Source organism: Malus domestica, chromosome 05 (genome assembly GCF_042453785.1).
Source record: "Malus domestica chromosome 05, GDT2T_hap1".
Lineage (NCBI taxonomy): Eukaryota > Viridiplantae > Streptophyta > Magnoliopsida > Rosales > Rosaceae > Malus > Malus domestica.
The window spans coordinates 18,977,654-19,003,443 of record NC_091665.1 but is presented as its reverse complement, the minus strand read 5'-3'; the positions used below and the strand labels follow the sequence as shown (position 1 = coordinate 19,003,443).

General features: G+C 35.4%; 2 long non-coding RNA genes across 2 annotated transcripts; one reads left to right on the top strand and one right to left on the bottom strand.

Annotated features, from left to right (window-relative positions):
• Positions 1-15,955: 15,955 nt before the first annotated feature.
• LOC139195911 (uncharacterized) lies at positions 15,956-16,863 on the top strand. The gene is made up of 2 exons (XR_011580988.1): positions 15,956-16,221; positions 16,361-16,863. It is a non-coding gene; the product is annotated as an uncharacterized lncRNA (long non-coding RNA).
• A 3,667-nt stretch (positions 16,864-20,530) lies between these two features.
• Positions 20,531-25,038, bottom strand: LOC139195910 (uncharacterized). The gene is made up of 5 exons (XR_011580987.1): positions 24,934-25,038; positions 24,522-24,582; positions 23,881-24,018; positions 22,899-22,971; positions 20,531-20,921 (listed from the first exon to the last, which is right to left on the bottom strand). It is a non-coding gene; the product is annotated as an uncharacterized lncRNA (long non-coding RNA).
• Between the last annotated feature and the right edge of the window lie 752 nt (positions 25,039-25,790).

Sequence of the window (25,790 nt, the reverse complement as noted above, 5' to 3'; positions counted from 1 at the left end):
CTTACCAGACACAAGATAGCTCAATCAACCTAAAGAAGAAGATCGAGGGAGTATTAGATGACGAATTGAGAGAAAATTGAAATGACGGATGCCGGATTGAGAAAAATCGAAGGGATAAGTGCCAAGGCACAATCTGCAATTTTTTTTTTTTTTTGCAATTTCCCTTTGAACATGGTTGAATCCATATTAAAAAGTTCACTTTTGGACGAATGATTTTGCGCGACGAACAAGGTTTTCAACAAATTGCGCAACGAAAACATGTAACATCGCACAATGCATATTTTTAAAATTTTTTTATGTTTTTATGTTTTATTTGTATGTATTGTAAATTTTTATTTTATTATAAATCAAAAACTCAAACCTAATTAAACATTAAATTAATTAACAAAACTAATTAATGTAAATATTAATACTCATCCACATAACATAAATTAATTAATTAAATTAAATATAAAGTCCACATTATCTTATTTAAAAAAAAAACAGCCCTCATCAACTTCAATCCTCCCTCACTCGCAACATAACAAACTTCCACTGCTAGAAACTCTGCTTGAAAAGCCCATCCACATAAATCCGTTGCTTCTCATCGATTTCATCAACATCCCAATGAACCTACATTAATGCCAATAACAATAAATTAGTAATTTAAAAAATATTATGTTTTAACAAAAAAATTGTTCATTATTTACCACAAACTTACCGATAACTCTCCCAGCATGGACTTCTTCAACTCCTCAGGGACCTTTTTCCAAGACTCAAACTTGGCAGAACAATCATTTCGCACCAAATTCCCAATGTCATACCTAAATTCGGCATACGCCTCAGCCATATTTTTGCCCTCAAAGTACGACACTTGTTTCCATCGATACCTCTCTGATTGCACTACAAGTTTCTTTTTGCCAGAACCTTCTCCAAAATCGGCCACTGTTTTTTAAACAAAAAAAAATTGAAAAGGATGGCTCTAAAACTATGTTTATATAGCATCAGGACACCTTTACGCGACGAACCCTTTCGTCACTCAAATCTCCATGTTCGTCACGAAAAATGCGTCATAAATGCGCAATAAATGGGAAGGTTTGAATGCAGTCTTACCATGCTTTGCGCGATAAACATACGATATTCGTCACTCAAAGATGTCTTAAGCAACAAACGTAGCATCGCTCAATATATTGCACGACGAATAAAATAATTGTAATTATAAAGATTACGTAAACATAGATATCTATGTTTACGTAAATTTTATAATTACAAACAAATATTTAGAATATATTTAATACCTTAAATATTTATTCTAAAAATAATTAATACATTAAATATTTATTCTATAAATAATTAATACCTGAAATATTATTCTATAAATAATTAATACCTTAAATATTTATTCTATAAATAATTAATGCCTTAATCCATACAATTATTTTCAGTATAAGTACGATATTCATTGAAGATTGAAAACACATATAAACTGAGGATATGGTGCTTACATTAGGTCTCAATAAAAAAACCTAACAGGAATTGAAACTTAATTAAGTTCAAGTACATAACTTATATAAAAAAAAAACCTTAAATTTAAATATTGTCATACAAAACATAAATTTAAAACTACTATTTGGATGGTCCTGGTCCATTCCACAATACTTTAGAACGCCACCGATTGTAACCTCCCTCCAATGCATCATCCATCAACTTCATCAACTATTCGTTCATATCATCATCAAAAGTATGCGTACACTGTTACACATATATGCAAATAATTAATTCCAACATATAACTAAAAATTTCACAAACTTAATTATTGATCCATCAACAATATATTTAATAATAGCTCATCCATCATAGCCTTCTTCACATTCCGGGGCACATCTTCCCAAGAACGCCACTCAGCAGTGGGATAATTATTCCCCATGGCTACAGCAATTGCATGCGCAAACTCAAAATGGTCCCTCAAATCATGCAGGTTGGCGTCGTGCACACTCTCATCCTTGTTTTTATCTGCCATCCCATCACAAAAGCAAAATAGAATTGTGAAGAATAAGGATGTAGGAGCAAATATTTATAGGAAGGTTAGGATCTTTGCGTGACGAAGGCTTTGTCGCACAAACATCTGTATTAAATGCAGTATTGATTCATCTGATTCACCAGCAGTAAATGGTCAAAACTGACAGGAACTTGCATGACGAATCATTGGTCATGCAAATGCCCCTTTTTCGTAGCGCAAGTTTTTCGTGCCAAACAAAATTATATTCTTCGCACTAAGTATTCTTGCGCGACGAATATTTTCGTCGCACAAATTTTATTTTATTTTTCCTATCTTTTCTATTTTGCGCGACGAAGTTTTTTTTTTTAATCGCGCAAGTAGGTCTTGTGCGACGAAATATTGTTCATCGCGCAAGCTGTTTTTTCTACTAGTACATGAGTTAACCACCATTATTCTGGTGCCAATAGCTTGCACCACTAGCTCACCTATTTTCATTTTACTTTTGTTGGATATGCTTGTCAGTTTATCATAATAGATATTGGTACAAGATGTAATACTTGTGTGATGGATTAATGTATTGTTAATAATTGTTGGAAGAAGTTCTTCATTCAAATCTTATGGATAACAATTGTTGAGTAAAGAATAATATATATGTTGTTAAGTACAAGGACAAGAAATTGGATTACATATAATGTATTTAATTGCACTGATGATGCGTCTATTAATCCGTGAATAGAACAAGGAGAACTGAACTAAGGAGGAATTGAAGAGGAGATCGATTAAGGGAATCAAAACCATATGTTAAAGTCGTTTACTAAACTATCTGGAATCAAGTTAGAATTGATGTTGAATTCAAATAAATCGTTTACTAATTCACCTAACGGAATTGAATCTAATTTGATCACTAAACTGCACTTGTTCTACATAAATTATTTTTTCATCTTGATATTAGTAAAATTTTAATTTATTTAACATATATTAATCCAATTTGTCTCTATAAAATACGTGAAGAAGGTTTTTCAAACAACAATAATTGACGCAAAAGTAAAAGTAAAAATAAATAAAGAAAACCTTACCAACAGACAAAGGTGTGGAATATAAGTCCAACATTAGGTAACTAAGAAAATAAAATACAAAATATAAGTGCATGATTTCGCTCTCAATAACATTGAGACATTTTGTGATAAAACACAACACCTAGCAATATGCGGTGAAGTTGGGACAATATGAGTGTGGTTAGGAGTGAGCCAATTGTTTGTCTATCTGAATATTTGACATGGTATTAGAGCAGGTTAGATTATAGGTCCTGTGGGTCTGTGTTATTGGTTTTAATGTAACACCATGATTTTGCACTTAATGTCAAAGGTGGGATTGATTGCAACTGGGGCCCACTACGTGGTGGTCCTATGTGAGGGGGCGTGTGAAATATAATTCCCACATTGAGTTGTAATAATACGATGTATTTTGTGGTAAAACACAACATCTAGTAATAGATAGTTAAATTTGGACAATATCGGTAGAGTTAGAAGTGAGGCAATGACCCTCTGAGAATATTTGACAATGACGCTTTCACGAGCCACCACAGCCTTCCCTCTCCCAGAACTCCACGCCCCCACTTTCTTCCTCGATATTTTTTTCTCCAATGAAGTTTTGTACGACTGTATACTGAGGTTGTAAGGCTATTTGAAATTAGCAAAAAAAATAAGAGAGTAACTATAGAACAAAAATTGGATTCCCAATATACTCTCCAACGCCAAGAATTCAAATACCACCTTTCATTCAAGAATTCAACTCCGGCAATATCAAAAGTCTGATTCCTGCTATGGTGTGGGATCCAGCCGAATTTTTATTCCTACATCATCAATAAACACTTGAATTGATTGGAAACTGTGCAATTCCATCTCCGTCCATTCTATTCCTCCTTACTACACGAGCCATAAATTTATCAGGAACAGAAATATTCATATATCTAAGAGCACCTGATGCTTTTATTCTATATTTTTAATTTACTTTTATTATTGTATCAGCATTAAGGAACAACTACTTATATGGGGTTCAAAGATCTTCACTTCTTTCAGTTCTTGAATGAACAAATACGGAATAACAAGCAATATAAGAGAATGAAAGCTTCAAGCATTTTATTCGTAAGGATGCACATTTCATATACGTACATGGGAAGAAAGTTCAAACTGATATGTGGTTGTCCCAAAGGTGGTTGGGCTCGCTGTTATTTTATTGGCTGGTTTACGAGGAGGAGAAAAGAACCAACACACTTAAAGAATGAAATTTATGGAGTTTAACAGCGGAATCCAGTCGGTTGAAAAGAATGTCATATCCAAGGGCAATACACACTTGCATAAATAATAAACAAACTGTTGTGGCTTATATTTAACTAAGAGGTGTGGCATAGAGAGAAAGAGATTAGAGAATAGGTGTGAGGAATTGTGTGTTAATTCTCTAGTCTTTGTGTCTTTCTTTATAGTAATAAGGAGGAGAGAAACTTGCTCTCCAAGTAATACAAAGTCTATTAGAAAAGATCTTCTAGATCCCAAATGATTCCTAATCTATCTCTAGTTAAGATTTACACAATAACAATATGTATTAGAACATAAACTCATTTTTCATAACACAAACTCATTTTTCATAAATAAATTTCTTAGAAAAAATCTCCTTTGAGTGGAACTAGGGATATTTTTGGTCAATCGTTCAAACCTATGACTGAGATATGTCGTTTTCTATATATGGATGGATAGGGACACGCACATGACATTATTGTCTTTCTGAAAATTCCAACCCATAAGGAAATAGTTGTTTGAGTCGGGAGATTTTTATAAGTACTAGGTATTTAAGTGGTATCTTATATGTCATTATATAAGCAAAAAAAATAATATTTTTTGTGTCTTTCTACATATTTTCTTGCACGTAAAGTTACTAAATACCCATGCAAATATTGGACATTTGGAAAAGTTTCTCTCTTATGTCAATGTTTATGCTAAGTTCCCAAGCGGTGAGTCTTGAGGTTAAAAGACACAGTTAACGGTGAGTAGTGAAGGCAGTAGATAACTGGGTGCGCACTAATTAAATAAAAAAATAATTGGTAAACAATTGGTTGACTATTTTTCTCCGACTTTGAAGAGCTTGATCCGTTCTTCTGGTGTCAAGCTTCTCGCAAAACAAGGTACAAACAGTCTTCCAAGATTATCGCAACTTCTGCTCAACCCATAATCGGGTCATGAGAAATTCAAACCCATCATTCACATAACGTAACATCTTCAATAATCGACCAATTCGAACCTGCATCATTAGCCATTTTTAGCAAACAAAAGTATATGCAATTTTTGAGAGAAAGATTAGTTGAAAGTATTGAAGTGTGGTGTAAGGTAGAAGAGCATGGTTAGGTATTTATAGAAAGAAAAAAAATAATTTCTTTTTATGTATTTTTTTAATATATTTTTTTTAATTTTCATCTACCTAATTAATATGGACCATTGGAGTACATTGTATGATTAATCCAAAAGCCCAAATTTTGATACGTAATCCCAACGGTAATAATAAGATTTTTTTTCTTTTGATTTTTCCTTTTTCTTTAAATTTTTAAGTCTGAAAAATCTGAACTGTTGATCGGAATATCTAACGGCCCAAAACTTACCATATGTAATCGCCGTTATTTTTAAATTCAAAATTTTTTAATCGTTGGAAATTCAATGGCCCGAAAATATAGCCATTGAAAATCCAATGGCCCAGACATAACCATTTCGCCCCCCTCCCCCCAACTCAGTTGAGTACGCCTGTAAAGCGGCCCCAGCTTTGCATTTGTGTCGGCTCACTCACCAGTATTTGTACGTGCCTAAAAACAAAATACTTCACATGGCTGACGTCAACTCCCCAGTATTTTGGGGGTGGACCAAGCACACGAGCTATGTGAAGCATTTGTGTCGGCTCACTCACCAATATTTATCGGATCACCTTAGTCACAAGGCTAGGCTATGATAGCTCGTGTGCTTGGTCCACCCCCCTAGCCCAACTTATTGGGCGGGGTTGAGTAGTTTTGGGGAGGATGGGAGATTGGATGGCTATTAATTTGCTTGGGGTGGAGTTGCTAGTTCTATAGCCGTTAGATTGATCAAATAAAATAAAATTAAGGTCAAGTTTGACAAAGGGTGTGCACAAGATAAAAAGTGGTGTGTTAAAATCTTTACCCATCTTGTTTAGTGGAGAAATTCATTTTTTCCTCATACAAGAAAATATTAGAGGATAAGGATTCAAAATTAAAACCTCAAGTACATGGAAGAGAGTTGTATGTTGTTTGATAACAATTTTTCAGTTGTTTTTTGAGAAAACTTTTCTAGTTGTTGGTTTAGTTTTTTTTTTTTTTTTAAACTGAGTACTGAAAAGAGCTACTAAACAATTAATTTTTTTTATAAAGATTATTAAAAGTAAAAAAAAAAAACTAATTAATTGAAAACAAAATGGTTATCGGTGGACCCCTAACGTTTTTATTATTTATTTGTAATGTAACTTAATTTACAGGATACCCCTAAATTTGTCATTATATATTTGTAATGTAACTTAATTATACAGGAGACAAATCCCAATTTACAGGTAAATCATGCATGCAATTAGGGCTGGAAAAAAATCCCAAAAATCCCAAACCAAACCGAAAAATTCCCGAAACCAAACCGAAAAAATTCCAAACCAAAATTCCCGAAAATTTCGGTACCCAATACCGAACCGATCCCGAAATTTCGGTACGGGAATCGGTCTCAAGTTTTTGGGATTTCGGTATTCCCAAACCGAATCGAAAAAAATATATATATATATTATTTAACGGCTTATTATATTAACACCCCATAAATTGTTGAATAAACCCCACAAATTTAATACACCTCACATTTGTTTTTTCAATTAAAAATTATCTTAATACACCCCACATACTTCCCCATAATACCCTCATTCCCCATATTCTTAATATACACCTTACATTTTCTATATGCACCCCATATTTTCTAGACACCAACATTTCTCAAATCTTATAAAGCTTTTAATTTGGACAAATAACGCTGACTAAAATTTTGACAAAAGATGCCGCCTGGGATTTAAAGCATATGTGAGTTGTTTTCAATTCCACCATTAAAACCCATGTTGTCTATTTTTAATATTTGGTGGTAATTTTAGATGTTTAATTCTTCATGTAATCTCTGTGATCCGTAAAAGATGAATACGAACATAGAAGCTTGAATAATGCATCAAAAGCAAGATTAAATAATTATCGATATCGTCAAAGTCACTAAAACAATAAATAATATGAAGTCTTACCTCATGTGAAGCTTTCGAAACATCGATTTCGTGTTTCATTCGTCAAAAATAATTTTTCTCAGTCAACATATTTGTAGTTTCATTGGTTAGGATTTTGTTCAACAATGGAGGGTTGGAGGGGTTTTGATAGTTGAAGAAGATAAATAATACGTTAAAAATGATTTGGGATGTATATAGAATTTTTTATTTTTTTTAACCTAATAAGGTCAAAATTGCCATTGCGTAGTAGAATAAATAAGTTATTTAATATTAAATTTTAATATGGGGTGCATTCAACATTTTGTGGGGTGCTAATATAAAAAACCTATTTAATTTTTAAATATATATTTAGAATTTTAATAGCCGTTGGATTCTGTTGAGATTTAATCTCAACCGTTGTTATGTTTTAAACCCGTGTCTGACTCTCTTTCTTGGTCCCTCTCGACAGTCTCGTCACTCTCACCCTCACCTCACCTCACCTCACCTCAGACCTAAATCCCGATCTCTCTCTCGGTCTCTCTCGACAGTCACTCTCGGTCTCTCCTTGCCGATTTGTCTCTCCTCCCACATTCGTCGCCTGAATCCCAAATCTACCCGCACGGCCACACCAGTCCTCATTCCTCTGGGTCCTCACTCCTCACCTGAATCGCGCCTTCACCCATTGTCCTCTATACCAGTCCTCAGTCCGCACTCCTCCTCACTGCAAAATGTGAGAAATTCCTGCAATAAACTCAACCAAAGTTCATACAAATTGTTTGATTCCAAATTTGATTAGAGATTTTGAATTTGGGTTTCTGAAATTAGGGTTTCTGAGTTAGGGATTTTGAATCGACGGAGAGGTTAGGAACCCGCTACTTTCTTATCTATATCGCTATTGTGTATATGTGATTCTGTATAGCCACCCCTTGTTTGGTCCCAATTAATCATGTCCCTTCTTCATGTCCACTGTTAAGTGGTAAGACGTATCAGCAGTGGATACTGCATAAATTGTTTGTTTAAGAAAGTTTGTCCAAACAAGCGGCTGAAGTTTAAAATCGGAGTTGAATAATATTTCACTCTTACTGATCACCCTATGACTTAATTGGAAAAACCAACAAGTTATTGAGAATATCATCTATTGGAAAGAGTTTGCACAAAATGCCATTTTGATCCTCTTTGTCGAAGCTCAGTAACTTTGGCTCGTAATTATTTTGAAACTTTGGCTCGTAACTAATTTTTTTTTCTTTTGGGTTTGTTACTTTATTTATTTTAAAACCTTGGCTTGTAACTAATTTTTTGTGCTATTGGATTTGTTACTTAATTTATTTTTATTGCATGCATTTGTAGTAGAAATTGAATGGGCAAATGCTATTGTGCACAAATTTGTGCACAGATTGGCAGATTTGTGCACACTGCACAGATTGGTAGATGGGCAGATTTGTGCACAGATTGTAGCTTGGTTACTTATACACTTATATAATAAGCACCCACACACACACGACATGGGAGTCCATAGAAAATGAAGGCTACAATAATTGCACATATTTCTGTATGAATGATTTAAATCGACAGAGTCTTGCAATTGTAGCATCTACATTTGAATCCAGATTGGCAGAGTCTTGCAATTGTAGCATCTACATTTAAATTGACCTAGTCTTGCAATTGGCACATATTGCAACGGGCTTCTTCGCAGATTGCAGCCCAAAAGTGTTAAAAGGTTCAATTTTAGCCCAAAAACATAATAGTTTAGTCCAAAAGCCCAAAAGCCCAAAATCATTTCGGGATTCCCAATTTGTCCCGAAATCCCGAAACTATTTAGGGATTCCCGAAAATTGGGATTCCCGAAAATTTGGTTTGGGATCAGTATTGAAATTGGGATTTCCGAAATTTTTGGTTTGGGAATCGGGACAAGGGTTTCGGTATGGGATCCCATACCGAACCACCCCTACATGCAATAGTACTAGCTACACTGTTCTTGTATTCGGGCAACAATCACATATTACAAAAAGGCAAATATATATTTGCAAGTAACAAACACCTGAATGCGCATATTAATAGGTTACAGAAAGGTAAATACTTGTAACTTGATTACTAATTAATTATTTAAGTTATGTAGGATCTTGTTCACGCTTATTAGGGAACCATCGACAAAGGGGCCGATCACTGGTTTATGCCATGGACTTAGTGTCTTTAAACTTCAATGATGTCCTTCACCAGGCGGGCTAGGGCCAGAATTCTTGACATTAATTGCTAGAGGAGTTGTAAGGTTTACAACTCTGTGTCCTCCGGTACCAGGGCTCGGACCTGAAGTATTCATTGCCTTGAAGAATAAGCCCTCAATCTCTCTAGTGACACCATAGCGAGATGGCCTTGATGAACTGCTAAGCGGTCGAGCTTCTACCAGAGCCAACATGGAGGTTAAGAGGAGAGAAGCAATAAGAAGAAGAATAAAGAATAAGGCAATAGACTTGAGCCCCACAGCCATTTTTAGTCACCAGGGCTCAAGTTTTAACACCTAGTTTTGATGCTTATGAAAAGAGTGGGAAGGTTGGGGTCTAATTTATAGTGCTATTTGAAGAGGGGGTTTTTTGAGTAATTATACATGTGGCATGGAAAAACTGCTCACCAGTTAGGTCGAAAGGCTTCAAGAACAGTAGGAGACGATATAGTCGATACTGGCAAATTCATGAACTCTTTTTTCGTTTAGGCATTTCAATATTGGTACAACGAAAATGCCTATCTCGGTTCTTTCAGGCATTTCATCAAATATTGGACCACACTTCTCATATTATCAATTCATTTATGGTGAAAACCCTCAAATTCCTTCCATATGATTATTTCAATTACATGAATTATTATATTCTGAAACATGTAGTTATGGTCAGATAGTTTGATAAAAATGCACGTACCCTGCTCATCATGAGAATGCGATGTGACAAATGAAGTCATATATGTTGATGTGGCGTTTGCTTTGGATCGCCCCAAACGCCAGGAACCTGGGAGAGGCGGCTCCTTTAGAAAATTTGTAAAAGAGACCACCATGAAGCAAAGTCAAATGATGTATTCATATTATATTACTGCCCGAGTATTGGAAGATCCATGTACGTAGTATTCTTTGATTCTACGTGATACGTAAGTATATCTAGCTAGTGCATATTATCATGCATTTTTACTTGTGGAAATTATGGGATCTTTTGCAGCCCTTTAGACGGCACAAAGATATGACAATAATGCAAAACATCAGACCATCACTTAATGAGTGATTTCATTGATTACGTATGTATATTTAAGCTTAACTGCATTTTATAAAGAGTAAATTGTAGCAATAGTCCCTCAACTTTAATCAAATTAGAGCAATAGTCCATCAACTAAAAATTCATTACCATTAGTCCCTCAACTCATCAAAATGTGTAGCTATGGTCATTTTTGTCAACTTCATCATAATTTTGTCAAAATAAGTTATGTTAGAAGGACCATTGCTACAATTGGGGGGTCCCTCAACTCATCAAAACATGTAGCTATGGTCATTTTTGTCAACTTCGCCAAAATTTTGTCAAAATGAGTTATGTTAAAAGGATCATTGCTACAATTGGGTTAAAGTTTGAAGAATCATTGCTCCAATTAGGTTAAAGTTGAGGGACAATTTCTTCAATTGAATTAAATTTGAGGGACCAATGTAATGAATTTTTAGTTGAGAGACCATAGCTGCACGTTTTGATGAGTTGGGGGATCAATAGTAATGAATTTTTAGTTGAGGGACAATTTGCTCCAATTAAGTTAAAGTTAAAGGACTATTGCTACGATTTACTCTTTTATAAAATTGTGGATGTGTTGTCATGTTATAAGTTGATAATATTCAAACTTGTTCAACCATACAATATTTCACATGTGGTGGTCATGATGGTTATCCTTAAATTTAACTACATTAACCTTAACGGCATAATACTAGTATATATGTATATAGGAGCCTTTTCTTAGCAAGGATTCCGTTTTACTGTAACAAAAATGGGACTATAGGCCTTGTAAGGATCACCGTATCCCTATCGCATTTTTGCTACAATAAAACATGATCTCAGCTAAAAAACTGCACATGTGTATATATGTATATATGAGTTGTCATTGCTTGCTTAATTTTCATTACCATTCATTGCTTGCTTAATTTTCATTACCAGTAGTATTGTTTCACATCCAATTAATGTTATGGTTAGTGTTACCCATAGCAGAGAGGGTACAGAGAAGAAGAAGAAGAAGATCAGAGAGGCATTGAGAGAATTTTAGAAAGGAAGAAGAAATTGAGATCTTGATTAATGATTCTTGATGTACATTGTTCAGCTCTCTCTCTCTCTCTCTCTCTCTCTCTCTCTCTATATATATATATATATATATATATATTCCCTATGATGACTTAGAAGTTAAGTAAAGCTTACAAGAACTATGACAACCTCAATAACAGAATGCCTAATCTAATGACACTTGGTTGATTTTACAATTTTACAATCATTGAGATTGACACAATGAGTCTGGAACAAAGGAGCAGAGAGGCCTTTTGTCAAAATGTCAGCAAGTTGTTCACTGGAAGAAACAAACTAAACTTGTAGCAATTGATTGGCAACTCTTTCTCTCACATAATGGACAGCAATTTCAATATGTTTAGTTATTTGGTGCATAATTGGATTGGAAGTAAGTGGTATCGCCATAAATTGTAGAAAATAATTGGTTTGCGAAAAAATGGAACCTGAATATATGTTAGCAACTGTTTGATCCAATCAATTTCATCTGCAGTTGTAGAAAGAGTCCTATATTCTACTTCAGTGGATGACTTGGAGGCAGTTTTCTGCTTCTTGGAGGACCATGAAATAGAATTCGAACCCAGAAATACAACCATGCCAGTGTAGACCTTCTATCATTTGGGTTACCAGCCCAATCTGCAACACTAAATGCTCTCAATTCCAGTTCTCCTTTAACATAGTGAATATCACAGTCTTTTATTGCTTTCATATATCTAAGAGTCTTTTTGACTGATATGAAATATGACTCCATTGGACAATGCATACACTAGCATACCTAATGAACTGCAAAAACAATGTTAGGTCATGTGAATGTAGATACTGGAGAGCTCTCACTAGGCTTCTGTTCATTTCTAGATTGTTAAAAGGTTTACCATCATTCGTTAACAACCTATTGTAATGTAAACAAGGAGTGGCTCAAGGTTTTGATAATAGCATTTCAGATTTAGTGAGAAAATCAATGACATACTTATCCTGTGATGGAAATAAACCATCATGTTTATGAACAATCTGAATACACAGAAAATAATGTCATGGTCTCAAATCTTTTATGTCAAATTCCTTAGTGAGAGTAGTAATAATCTCATATATAGCTTCAATTGTGTTGCCTGTGACAATTATATCATCAACAGACAATAATGAAATCACAACAGAGTTGCCAACTTGTTTAACAAACAAAAAGAAAATCATCATAAGTTGTATGAAAACCTATGAAGATAGAAAGGTTGTGAATCTATCATTCCAAGCCCTTGGGTTTTGTTGTAAACCATACAAGGACTTATGGAGTTTACAAACGTAGTCAAAATGTTGAGTATCTACAAACCCTAGCAGTTATACTTCTTGTAAAACACCATGAAGAAAAGCTTTCTTCAAATCTAGTTGCATTAGTGACCAACCATAATGTGCAGCCAAAGCAAGAACTAATCTCATAGTAGTTGGCTAAACTACTAGACTAAACGTCTCACCATAATCAATTCCCTCTTCTTGTTAAAGCCTTTAGATACTAAATGAGTGTTATAACTCCCAATTGTACCATCTATTTTGGAACCAAATTCACGCACCACCGTGTGTGGAGGAGATGTACAAACTCGACTACCTATAAAACAACAAATAACCATAAGGTAACCTTAGTACCATTGGGGTGCCAACCAAAGACTTTCCGACAATCTAGTTTGTAAGCAATTGAAGACTCAAGTAGTGGGAAAGAAAATAAACTATGTGATAATTGCGTTACCAATTATGAACTATGCAAGCGTGTATTTCTACTAATAGAGAGAGAGTATTTTAGGATATAGAATTCATATTAAATAGAAAGAATCCCATAAGATATCTAGGTGTAAATATGCATTCTCTTAGAAGTGTGATTATTTGTGCCACATGCCAAATCCTTAGACTGTAGGAATCTCCAAGAATATAGAAAACCTGGCTGATTCCATGTCGGATCATGTTTTCGTATCTTGTGGAACGAGATTGGTCAATCTCAACGAAGTTGATGGACTTCGCCCACTAATCCAAAAGAGGATAATGGTGGCATCACTAATCCTATTGTGTAGCTCGATAAGTCCAGAGCTGTTGAGTCCATGATCGAACTTCGCAAGTATGAGTATTTTGATTCGTCTTCCTCCGACCCTAGAAAATCATGGTCCCACAATTGCTTCTAACTATGTATCTAAAATGATCGTTCTACTTGAGGATGGATAGTTACCCAAAGACCATACCTTTCAGAGTAAATCGGACTACCTACCACTTTAAATTCTTATGATACATGGAAATATGACTTCGTGATCGTTGCTAGATAATTGAGACGTTTCAGATTCAGATGTGCTACTTCGAAAGTTCTAGAATGAAGATAATAATAATGAGGGGTTTCATGTTGTGTGTGCACAATAAACAAGAGACAATTCTTTGTGTTACTGAGTAGCTTCGGCCTTTGGACACATGAACTGTGGTATCGAGGTAAGGCGTTCCAGATTCAAGGGTGTGATCATTCGTAAATTCTTCTATAAATAACACAGCTTTTCTTCCCCTTCCTCTAACTCTTCTTTAGAGTGATTTTTACCAAAACATGGCTTTCCTCATTATTTTTCACGCTTCACCTCTTGAACCCATTTCTCACTTTGAGTCTCTGATAGTCAGGATATGTAGTGAAGAAATTTTCAATTCTTCCTTCGTTGTTATCTGGAATTGTCAAATGGAATAAGAATGAGTAACCTTCAAAATTGAATTCCCTTCCCCTATCGAGTTTCTTAGTCTTCACACTCTACTCCATAGCCTCAAGCAACGTCCTCCTCTACAGTTTTCGCATGCGGGTTCAATTTGAGCAATGTCGAGCTTCTTGAGTGGGTTTTTCTTCATTGAAGTCGACTCGGCACCTTCCTGAAGTGATCGAGCTGGAATGATAAACATCTTCATTAGAAAAGAAAAGGTCCACACTCCTTAGAAATTTTGCGTTAGGGATGAGGGCATGTCTCCCTAAAATTGTGCTCCTCTTGCCCTATCATGGGAGTTTGATTATTCCATGTAATAAACAAGCATTTTGGTAAGTGCTATTTACTCAAGTTTTTTATCATGTAGTACATAGAACTTTTAATCTTTTGCTTCCTTGTCATGGAATAGTTTAATCTGTTAATCTTCCCAAACTAAACCAACCTTGGAGTAATAAGTAACGGAATCAAACACGAATAAGCTTGTTGGCCCGACATAGAGCTCTAAGCCCCCCCCCCCCCCCCCAAATAACATTGATTGCGAAAAATACTACCTCCCAAAATTATTGTTCATAGAGATTTACACTGTGATGACCAAAGTACCACCTTACTTCGACACTAGGTCTAGGGCCTATGTTTTTTTTTTTTTCCTTTGCTTCGACTAGTTATAATGCATTGATCAGGGTCTAAACGTTAGTCCAACATGTAAGAGTTTGCTACTACTTAAAAAGATTAATCTAATTGTCTGCGAGACACCCCTCCCTTAAGCATGACTTTGTGTCCATTTGTTCATTCACCTTGCCCCATTCTAGGTCTAAGGATTTTAATAGTCGCAACATGTCGCCGAGAATGGTTTTCTTTGTTAGTTTGAATTGCGTGTTCGTCCTTTGTGAATCTTAAACAAAACTTTGTTAGGGACATGGTTGCTTGTGTGTGGAACAAAAACACCTTGGAATCTTTTTGTTAGACTATTTGTGTTGGGCTTGAGTGTTTTCGATCGGTCTACACTTAACTGACTTAGCTAAGGCATATTTTCATATCAAACTCCACTAGAATCAAATTCCTCTTGAGTATTTCCTAGTCTAAATGTCTCATCCGAACCTACTAAGGCACATAATGGATTCAGAACGTACTTGACTTGGTACGCTAGTTAGAGTTTAAAGCCACCACTTGGATGATTTTCGGATCATCCTTTTGATTATTCCCTCAAATCGCTAGAGCCCTGGTTTGAATCTTATAACCCATAACTTTTCGGTTGCATAATCTTTCTAGAAGATGGGTGGTCGTTGGAACTTCTAGATCATAAGGCCATGTCCCCATGTATATAGTCCCCCTATCATAATTGCGCTTAATACAGCTTGTGTGAAATCTCATCCTCAGATTTCACTATTTAAATTTGTAATTCATATTTCGTAGTTCCGACGAGTTTATATTTACGACATAGAATATTTTTCAAAATTTGTGAAAATGATGGAAATGCCCCGAATAGGCTAAACAAAATTTTACGTGGATGTATGTGGTACTTCCATGTTTTCCAAATGTCTTAACATATTTGGATAGTACATATTGGTACGAATGTGTTGGTGCAAGCAGAACGAAATTCAAAGCTAGAATGAAGATTTTATAAAGCTTGGAACATCAAGGGCATTTTGGTCATTTACATTTAATTGGATACGGTTTTCATTTTTCTTGCCTTAGGGTCTGAGCCACATGGGGCCCACTATCATAAATTTGGAACTCTCAACTCTTCTTTCTATTTATCTCGGTCTCTCACGTTTCTCTCTCATCTCTGTCGCCGTTTTCCTCACCGAGAAACACACCACACCATCACCAAATCTTGTCGAATTAATCACTAAACCAACGTCACAGAGGCCTTCGTCTCTGTACAACCACAAAGTTGAGCTTTGAATCACGAGAAAACGATGTCAGATTGACGTTCTAGAAGCTTTAAGCAGACCACTCGCTGATTACCACCAAGGTGAGAGTTCTAACCATCCTAGATTCATTCCTTGTGTTGAGTAGATCAATTTTCATGTTTGGATTGTCGAATTTGATTGAGAATTGAAAAAGTTATAAAGATTTTTAAAAAATCCCAATTTCTGGCCAAATTTCTGCAGAATCCGGCGAGATTCACAACAACAGACAGCATATGGAGACGGCGCCAGCGATCAGAGAGATGTAAAAGACAGGAATATTTCGTTAGTTTAAAATATTCCACCGAGCCCAAGGCCACGGGTGCGGCTGTACACGGCGACACGTGGTGGCAGCCTAGGGCCGAAAAATCAAAAATGTTGTCCCTGTCTAATTTCAATGGCCTAATTCTGTTTTTGGTATCGGTTTAGCGATATTCAATATTTTAACGTAGTTTCATAGTTAGCCGCCACTTAAGATTGTGATTGGTGGAGATCTGCCACTTAACGTAGTTTCAATGGCCTTATTTGTCACGAAGTTTTAACATATTGTTGTAGAAGAATAATGAGACCTTTAGAAAGTTATGGATTGGAAATCCAAGTGCGGATCATTTGGATCGAGTTACGTGGGGTTGGTCAACGCATCCCGAATCCATCTAGATTGTCCTACAGGACGTGTATGACTTAAAATTATGTATTTTATCGATAAACAAGATTGTCATTTGTTCTACGCGACAATCATTATGATGACGCCTCGATCGTTGTGCCAAGGTAGCTTAGTGCGGACTCTAGGTAAGTGATTTAATATTTGTGGTAGCAGTTATCACCCTAAAAATCCTCATGTTAGTATCCTTGGTGGATATGCATGGTTTTATAAGATGTGTTTTATATTAAATTGGTTTTATATTTAGCTATCGATCTACTTTTATGAAATGTGATTTGAGGTGATTTGAAATGCATATTTGAAATGTTTATGAAACATTGATGTATTTAATGGAGTGTAATTTCTGCATATGACATAATGGATGTCACTCAGCATTTGTAAGCCCATCTCCCCCTGGAGTGATTTCTGCATATGACAGGATGGATGTCATTTAGAATTTGTAAGCCCCATCTCCAGAGTTACATAGATCGTGTGAGGTCCTGAGTAAGAACGTCGATAAAATCTTTTGCGAATAACGATGTACCTTGAAGACTTTTGGACCAGTTTCCTTGCGAAATGGCAATCTTCAGGGAGTTTCCCACCTTGAATGCAGTCAATGATCTCATCCATTCGGCTCCAGTTTTCTAATGCTTGAGGTGGTAAGACCATCTCCAATCCTGATCTAAAACCTAAAATATTTAGCTCAGAAAATTTAGGTTTTAGCCCAGAAATAGTTTTTCTACTCCAATCCTTTTGGCCTAAAATTTTAGCCCCAGATTATCAAAAAATGAATTAAGGCTATTTTTTTTTTAAATTAACTTTTAAAAAAAAAAATTATGTAGACTATCCTAAATTAATTTTATGAACATTTTAACCTAAAAATATTTAAATTCCGATAAATTTTGAAAAATCACTAAATCAATACATGAAAATCATGATAAACCACATGAACTTAAAAAAAAAAGACAATTAATAAACCACATAAACTTAATACAATCAAAAGCTCATAGACTACATAAACTTAATAATGATATCCACCATCTTGACTTGGTGATGGACTTGGGTGATAGTCTTGAGATGAATCATCATCTTGAAATATACTCCTTGTGGCATTCCTTCGTAAAATTTCTTTTTGCTTACCACGTAAATATCTCTTCCTTTCTGGAGTGTATTTGTCGAGGTCCTCCATTATCAAATTGGTGTCATACCTTTCTTGCTCCCTATCCCATTCTTGCTTCATGGCCAAAAACATTTGGGCCGATTCTTCTTGCCGATGACACTGGTTTTCGTTCATTCTTGCCATTTCGCTAGCAAATTGTGCACGTATCGGATCTTGGGACTTCCCTTTTCTCTTTGCTTCATTTTGCTTATCTCTACCCGAGGGCCTTGACAATGAAGAAGTTGGGCTCATTTGGTCGACACATTCATTGTCGGCAAAATTCACACCTTCATTGAACATCATTTGGGGGTGGAGCTTCATTATGAAATAATCTTCCACATTGTTGGTTCGCATCGGTTCCTAACCTTGGACAATCCTTGAGGATGTTCCAAGCATGATGCAACTTAAAAGCTTGATTTTTTGGTGTAGTTCTTGTCTTGTAAATTGCCACTGCTTTGTCACCTTATACAACAAATACATAAAAACAATTAGTTGCAAAATACTATTATGTACATAACAACTAAAATATCAACAAAGAAACTCACAATTTCTGAAGCTCCCCGTCCACTAGGCATGTCAACCATGGCTCTCTCCAAACTTCCCTTCCACAAAGTGCACGATTTGTTGATAATCTTCCACCGATCATAAACACCACCAACTTCCCTTTGACTGGCATTGGAGTTTTCATATAACTTATCAACAATTTTACCCCACAAAACCTTTCTATTTTGATTGGTGCCGACGACACCATCTTCGCTAACAGAAATCCATGCCAAACATAAAGCAATATCTTCGTCAAAGGTCCAATTACGACCTCTAACATGCTCTTTTGCCATCTTGCAAATTTTGGAAATGAGAAGAAATGGTAGAAAGAAAAGTTGGAAGAATTGTAGGAGAAAAGTGAGTTTTGTGTGAATGGCTTAGCCCACCTCGGCTAAATGGCTTGCGCATCTACGCGTGGAGGAAGTATGGCTGGGCATTTGGGCTTCACAACACAGTTTTCAATCTCATCCGTGGGCCCCACTTCAATTCGTGGGTTAAATTTGTGACCTATATTTGCCTTTATTTTAAGTTTTAGGTTTTAGGTTTGGTTTAGGTTTTGGGTTGGAGTGGATTTGGGGGGGGGGGAAGGAAAATTTAGGTTATAAGCCACCATTGAAGATGGTCTAAGGTACTCGAAGGTAATTGTTTGTCAAAGTGAGTAGTCCATAATAGATGCAATATTTGTGAGTGCATCAACATGATTGTTCTCATTCAGGGAATCTAGTTCAAGAATAGCTTTCGGCACCTATTATACAGCTTTCTGCTCCCTGAGTCTTCTCCATTTTTAGCTCCCTCTAAGTCTTTTTCCTTAGTATATTGATTGTGCATTCCGACACCGCCAAGTATAGATATAAGTCCACTCCATCTTCTGGCTTGGACAGGAGTGGCAAATTCGACATGTACTCGTTTAGCTTTCTAAAAGCCTCTTCACACTCTTCAGTCTAGAGTAAACCTTTACGTTTCTTGATTGCTGTGAAAATGGCTTGCATTTTTTTGTAGACCATGAAAGGAATAGACTAAGAGTGGCTACTATTTCACTTAGACTTTGGATTTCTTTCAAGGTCCAAGGCGACTTCATCTCTATAATAATTCTGGTCCATTTCAAATTGGCTTCAATTTCGTGTTTGGGGACCAGGTCACCTAAGAACTTTCTTGACGCAACTCTGAAAATGCACTTTTCTAAGTTGTGCTTCATATTGTATTTTCAGAGTAGGTCGAAAATTCTTGGAGGAGAGTAAGGTCATTCTTTTCTTCGCTCTTGACTACCATGTCATTGACGTACACTTCCACTGTTTTCCCAATCTTTTCTTTGAATATTTGGTTAACCAGCTTCTGATAGGTTGATCCTGCATTTTTAAGTCCAAAAGGCATAACTTTATACTAATACGTACATCGGTTGATGTCAAAGGATTTTCATGTCTGGTTTGAACATCTTGATTTGTTTGTAACCGGAGTATGCATCCATGAAGCTTAAAATTCGTGACCTGTTGTGGAATCAACTAGCAAATCTATCCAAGTTGGAGGGTAAGGATCCTTGGGGTACGCCTTGTTTAAATTTATAAAGTTCACGTAGTTTCTTTATTTACCGTTCTTCTGCACAAGGATTACGTTGGCTAAATAGTCTAGATGTGGACTTTGATGATAAAGCTGGCATCCTTGAGCTTGTCAATTCTACTTTGATGATCTTACTTTGTTTCGTCCCGTGGTTGCATTTTCCCTAGATAATCGACTTTACTGTTGGGTCTAGGTAAAGACGAGAAAATATGCCTGCGCGTTGCTGTAGGGACTTGAATGTATTAGTCGCAACATGCATGAATAGTTTCCACACAAAGCAACTAAAAAGACGTAACACCTAAGAATCAATGAAAAATTGGGACATCTTACTCATATGTGAGAGCCTCAATCCCTATTTCAAATCCCTATTGGACAAAAATCATATTTCTTCTTCAAATTGAATGGACACCATTGATCAAGCAATTAAACATTCCTATTGGCAAATAATTGACCAAGAATTGAAGGGATTAGAAAAAGAGGACGCAATTAAACTATATAATTAACAAAAGTAAAGGTCAACACAACTCTTTAAATTAAACTATATATCTAATTTACCATAAAACTTCGTAAAATTGATAGTTTACCTGATATAAGCACTTAATTTTCCTATTTAAAACAGTTTACCCATTCTTGATAAGTAAAATATAGCTTAAGCTTAATTTATTAATAGCTTAATGCAGTTCAAAAGTATTTCCTGTTGTGGCGAGAAGGAGAAACTATAGCCAACCCGCCTTAACTTTTAACTTTTTCCATATGGATATGTACAGTTTACCTGCACCCTCATACCATGTGTCTTGAGCTGTTATCGATCCTCCACTTGCAGCATTTTTGTTCTTCTGCACGGGAACCTTGACAGCAAATGATTTCATCTGTTACCGGTATTAGAAAAACACATTATACTTAAAATCATCAGTAAAGATATTTTCAAACAATTCACAATCCATTACACAAAGTGGATCCAACTCCAAGGCAAGACTAAGCAAACACACAAACTGTATAAAAACCCAATAAAAGTAGAAGTGTAACAACATTGTTATGCATGTAGATTTATTCTCACAGATAACGAATATAAGAATTTGATGATCTTGTTACTCAAGCTCCAAGGAAAAATGAAATAAAATTCAATGGTTAAAATTAATTCTTATGTAAATGTATTCCCCACATCTATATCATTCAAGTACAACGAAATTCAATGGTTTCAACCAAAAAAAAAAATCCTGATTGATTTGAGTTCAGGACATTCAAGTACAACGTAATTGAAATTTGTGCAAGAGACTCCATGAAAACATAACATACAAACAAAACTTAATTGAAAGCAGAAAGAAAAACTTGGACATGAGAACTAATAAACACATTGTACCATAAAATGGCTCTACATGAGAGAGGGAGCGAGGGAAGAAAAAGTGTGTGGAGAGAGAGAACACACAGAGTCATAAATCTTGAAACATCCCAACGTTACAAAAGCAATAGTACAAAATGCCTCACATAAAGATAGAAAAACCCAACAATAAGTATGAAAGACATTAGTTGCTCCATCTATAGGACATTTTGCAACAACAGTTAGGCTTTTGAAACTAAGAGATCATAAATACATTTATGTAAGGGTAATCAGAACAAAAAAAAAATGGAATTCAAAGTCGATTACGGACTACTCCGGTGTTTACCCAATATTGGGGAATAAAAAATTTGGGAGACAATGCAAATTTTGGAATCCAAAATTTGGAGGAATTGGATTCCTTACAATTTGGTGGAGGTTGAATTCCGAGTTATTGAAATGCATTTTGCCTCCCCATTATACCCTCGAAAAATATAAACAATCATTGGAGACCGAGTAGCACACACTCGTAAATAAAAGATTAGCAACCTTTACTTCAAGATAAACATAAAGCATACAGAAGAATAAAACTGCAACAAAAAACTTTCCACACAAACTTTTGCACTGAAGATGAGAATTAAAAGACTCACACCAAACTTAGCCTTTCAAAAATAAATCATGGACCTACAAATTCAGAAAAACCCTGTGAGCTGTTCACATATACCTATACCTGTCAAGGTGCACAACACCATTAAATGCTAGAGTTGACATCTACCTGTTCATCCACAGAACAGATACAATGAAGGAGACACAGAAAACAAACCAAGCTTCAAGTCTTGTCGTCTAATCTAAATTAGAGAACACTCACCCAGAAGACAAAGTAATACACATTTCTTAGGAAATTGTTTTGCAGTAAAGGCTATATAAGTGATCATTTGAGCAACCTGTTGCTGAACCTATGTTTATCAAGACGTAACAAAGTAAAACAAACAAAAAACAGGCATTGTTAAATCTTCCTAACTACAAATTCATAAAGTAACACCACCAAAACAAACAAAAAAACGCGTTGTAAATCTTACTGCATTTAAATCTTCCTCACTTTAAAATAAAAATTAAGGAATATCCCCACTGTAAAAAGTAACACCACATGAACAAAAAAAAGAAAAAAGACTGCGTAAAGACAACACTCTTGTTAAGATACCCCAACTAAATCAGTTAGCAGCAAGAGACCAACATGGCAATGGGAGTCTACAAAAAGGAAACAGAACAGAAGATATAAAATAGTAGACAAATGGTCATAGTTATATTAATTGAAATTGTTCTATAAAAAAACAATGTTGAATACATACTTCCTTAGAATAAAAAAATTGATTCATTCATTATAATGGTTTTTTGAAACCCAAGTAGAAAAGATACAACTTAATAATGATGGAAGCCATAGACCTATGTCATTTCTTATTCGGGATCAAATAGAGCATATTTCTTATTTGGGAACCAGAAATTTAAGATTGCAAGCTTGAGACTTCCATACCTCAAACCGAAGCCGGCGTGTTGTCTAGTAGTTCAAACCTTGATCCTTGATAAATTGAACTTCCTTCTTTGATCTAACAATTGAAAAATAGATAAATTAGGCAGCATCTCATATCAATATAACACTCTTATACATACACACAGATACCAAAACAGCCTACATTCAAATTTGCATCATATCCTTATTTCTAACTCTTTGGGGAATTTTCACAAACACCTAATAGGCAAAGATTTGCTTCAATATAAAAGAAATCTGATTTAGTCAGTGATCTCAATTGCATGTATATTTGAACGACCATGCTTGTTAATCAGTCATGTTATAGGATGTATTTAACACTTACCAAGCGGTTCCAAAACAACATCCTACATACATATTATGTTGCCAAACTATGAATCAAGACCGAACTTTCCTACTTTGGTAATGTAATCTCCTAGTCTAGTTACTATTTGGTTCCTGTATTTTGACGTGAAAACAATTTTGGTCCCCTAGAAGTTGCTAATGGCACTCGAATTGTAACTGGAAAACAATTCAGACACAGCTATAAAAAATTAAAACTCGAGGCACCAAAGTATGAGAACAAGAAACCAAAATAGTTAAATTTACCCTTTTATATCATACATACCATTAAAAATTTGTTTAGAGATAAAAATTGTAGTCATAGTAGAGAATCCAACCTAGCCAAAGAAAGTGGATTTCCTCACTTTCTAGTGCTATTATATTTATCGTGCTTGAGACTATTCAAACATGAAAAAAGTGGAAATTTCATGCAATATGAAAACAAATCCCTGATAGTTAATACTGCTTACTGTAGAAGCTAACAATCTTATTTCATACGAAAAACATGAAGATCACTAAAAGACACCAGAATATAACTTTCATCAATGACATACTTTATGAGAATTTTGGATCCAAAAGTGGCTCCAATAAAATAAATTTAGACTCGTATATGCAATATATTAACATGTGAAAGAAACATGCATACCTAATGAAATAATGAGGAGAATGGCCTTTGACCATTTGTTGTCGTTGATACAACTCTTTTCATCCATGCTTTCATGTTTGTATCCTTTGGAACGTTGACATGAATAATTGCCAGGTGAATTTATGCATGTTTCAATATCTGGAAAGTAAGGAACCACAGACGAACATCAGTTAAAATCCCAAATTTTAAATTAGTTGAATTGGGAAAGAACCATTTGTACATTCACATGGTGTTGAGAGAAATAACATTGAATTTTTTTTTTTGAACTAAAACAAAATAACATTGAAAATAAAGCACTACACATACACAAAATCTGTTCAGTATAAAAAGCAGCAAGAAACTAATATAATTTTCAGCTTATAACTCATCCATTTGATCAATATATTGATGGAACAAATGTAACTTTCAGTTTCTAACTCATTCATTTGATCAATATCATCCAAGTCAGAAAAGGTAGAACATAAAAACGATTAGGATATATAAATAGGGGCTTCATCTAAATCAATATCAGCCACCATTCCCCAAAAATTTGATGTCAGGACTCTACCAAGCATCTATGAAGCCCCTTCAAAGTAAGACACTTGTTAAGGAACAATATGGTGAAGAATACGAAAGGTAAGTAGTGACAATCATCAACTCACCTACATATCCAGCACAGTAGCCAATGTCTTCCTCTCTTTTAGCAATATGTAAATCCCTAATCTGCAAACAATAATTTGGAATCTTGAGATAACAAATCCACTTCAACAGGGTTTGAAGGTTGCATTTTTCATAAAATTTAGAAACTAAAAGCAACAACAATATTAATAAGTGAGCATTCACCAAAAAAATAAAGGAATGGAAAGAGCGATGACATTGTCAGTGCTACAAAATGATCATCAAACAATAGATCAGGGTTAAAACATTTATAAAAAAGTTAGAAGACGGTACATATATAAACATTACTTAACAAAATTGATAAATGATTTCGAGTGTGACAAAGCAATCAAATTAAAGGATTAGCTCTTCCGCCTTCAAACACCATATTAAATGTGAAACAAAAAGGACTTGTACCTTTTATCAAAGATCTACAGCCTTGGTTCCTCCATCATTGCTTGTCTTCTCCAGTTTGGGTTTTACTTTCTTAGCAGTCTCTTCCTTCCTTGGTAGTTTTTTGTCCTGCAAAGAGAAAAAAAATTAGAATTAAATTATAAACGCAAGGTTCCTTGATTCTTCCGCTTCAGAAATTTGTTGTCGCATAGCCAAAAATTAGAGAAAATAAGCTTTGGTTTAGAACCTACTCACTCTCTGCAGACATGGGTTCCTCCTCAATTTTCGTCATCCTCCTCTTTCTGCGATTTCTCTCTCTCTCTGTCTCTCTCCTTGTCTATGTGCAATCGTTCTCTCCCTCTCTCTCTTTCTCTCTCTGCGTTCTTCCCTCTGTGCAAGCCCATACTCACCAACTCCCTCAATCAACTCTCTTCAATCTCTGTCTGTGAAGCATCAATAATTTGAAAACCCAGTTCGATTTTTCATTGCTCGGATGGAGAAAATTAAGGAATGAAAGAACAAATTATGGTTAGCACTAAAGTTGAAAGAGATGGAGAGTTGGGAGAAAGGAAGAGTCTGAAAGAGAGTGAAAGAGAAAGGATTAGAGAGAGGTTGAGTGTGACAAAGATGAGGGGAAAACACAGGATGGGATTACCAATCCCTGAAATCACTCTCCCTACCCCCCAAATCCCTGAAATCACTTATCTGAACATGCAACAGAGCATGGTCCCATCGAGCCCATTCCAGTTCAGAAACAAAGGAAATGAAAGTTCCCCTCTAACCAATGCTTGTTCAATCATCGACACCAACAATTGATTTGAGGAGGAAAAATCAACCCTAACCTCCCTTTTGGCAGCCTCACTCCTCCCTCTCCTTTCCCC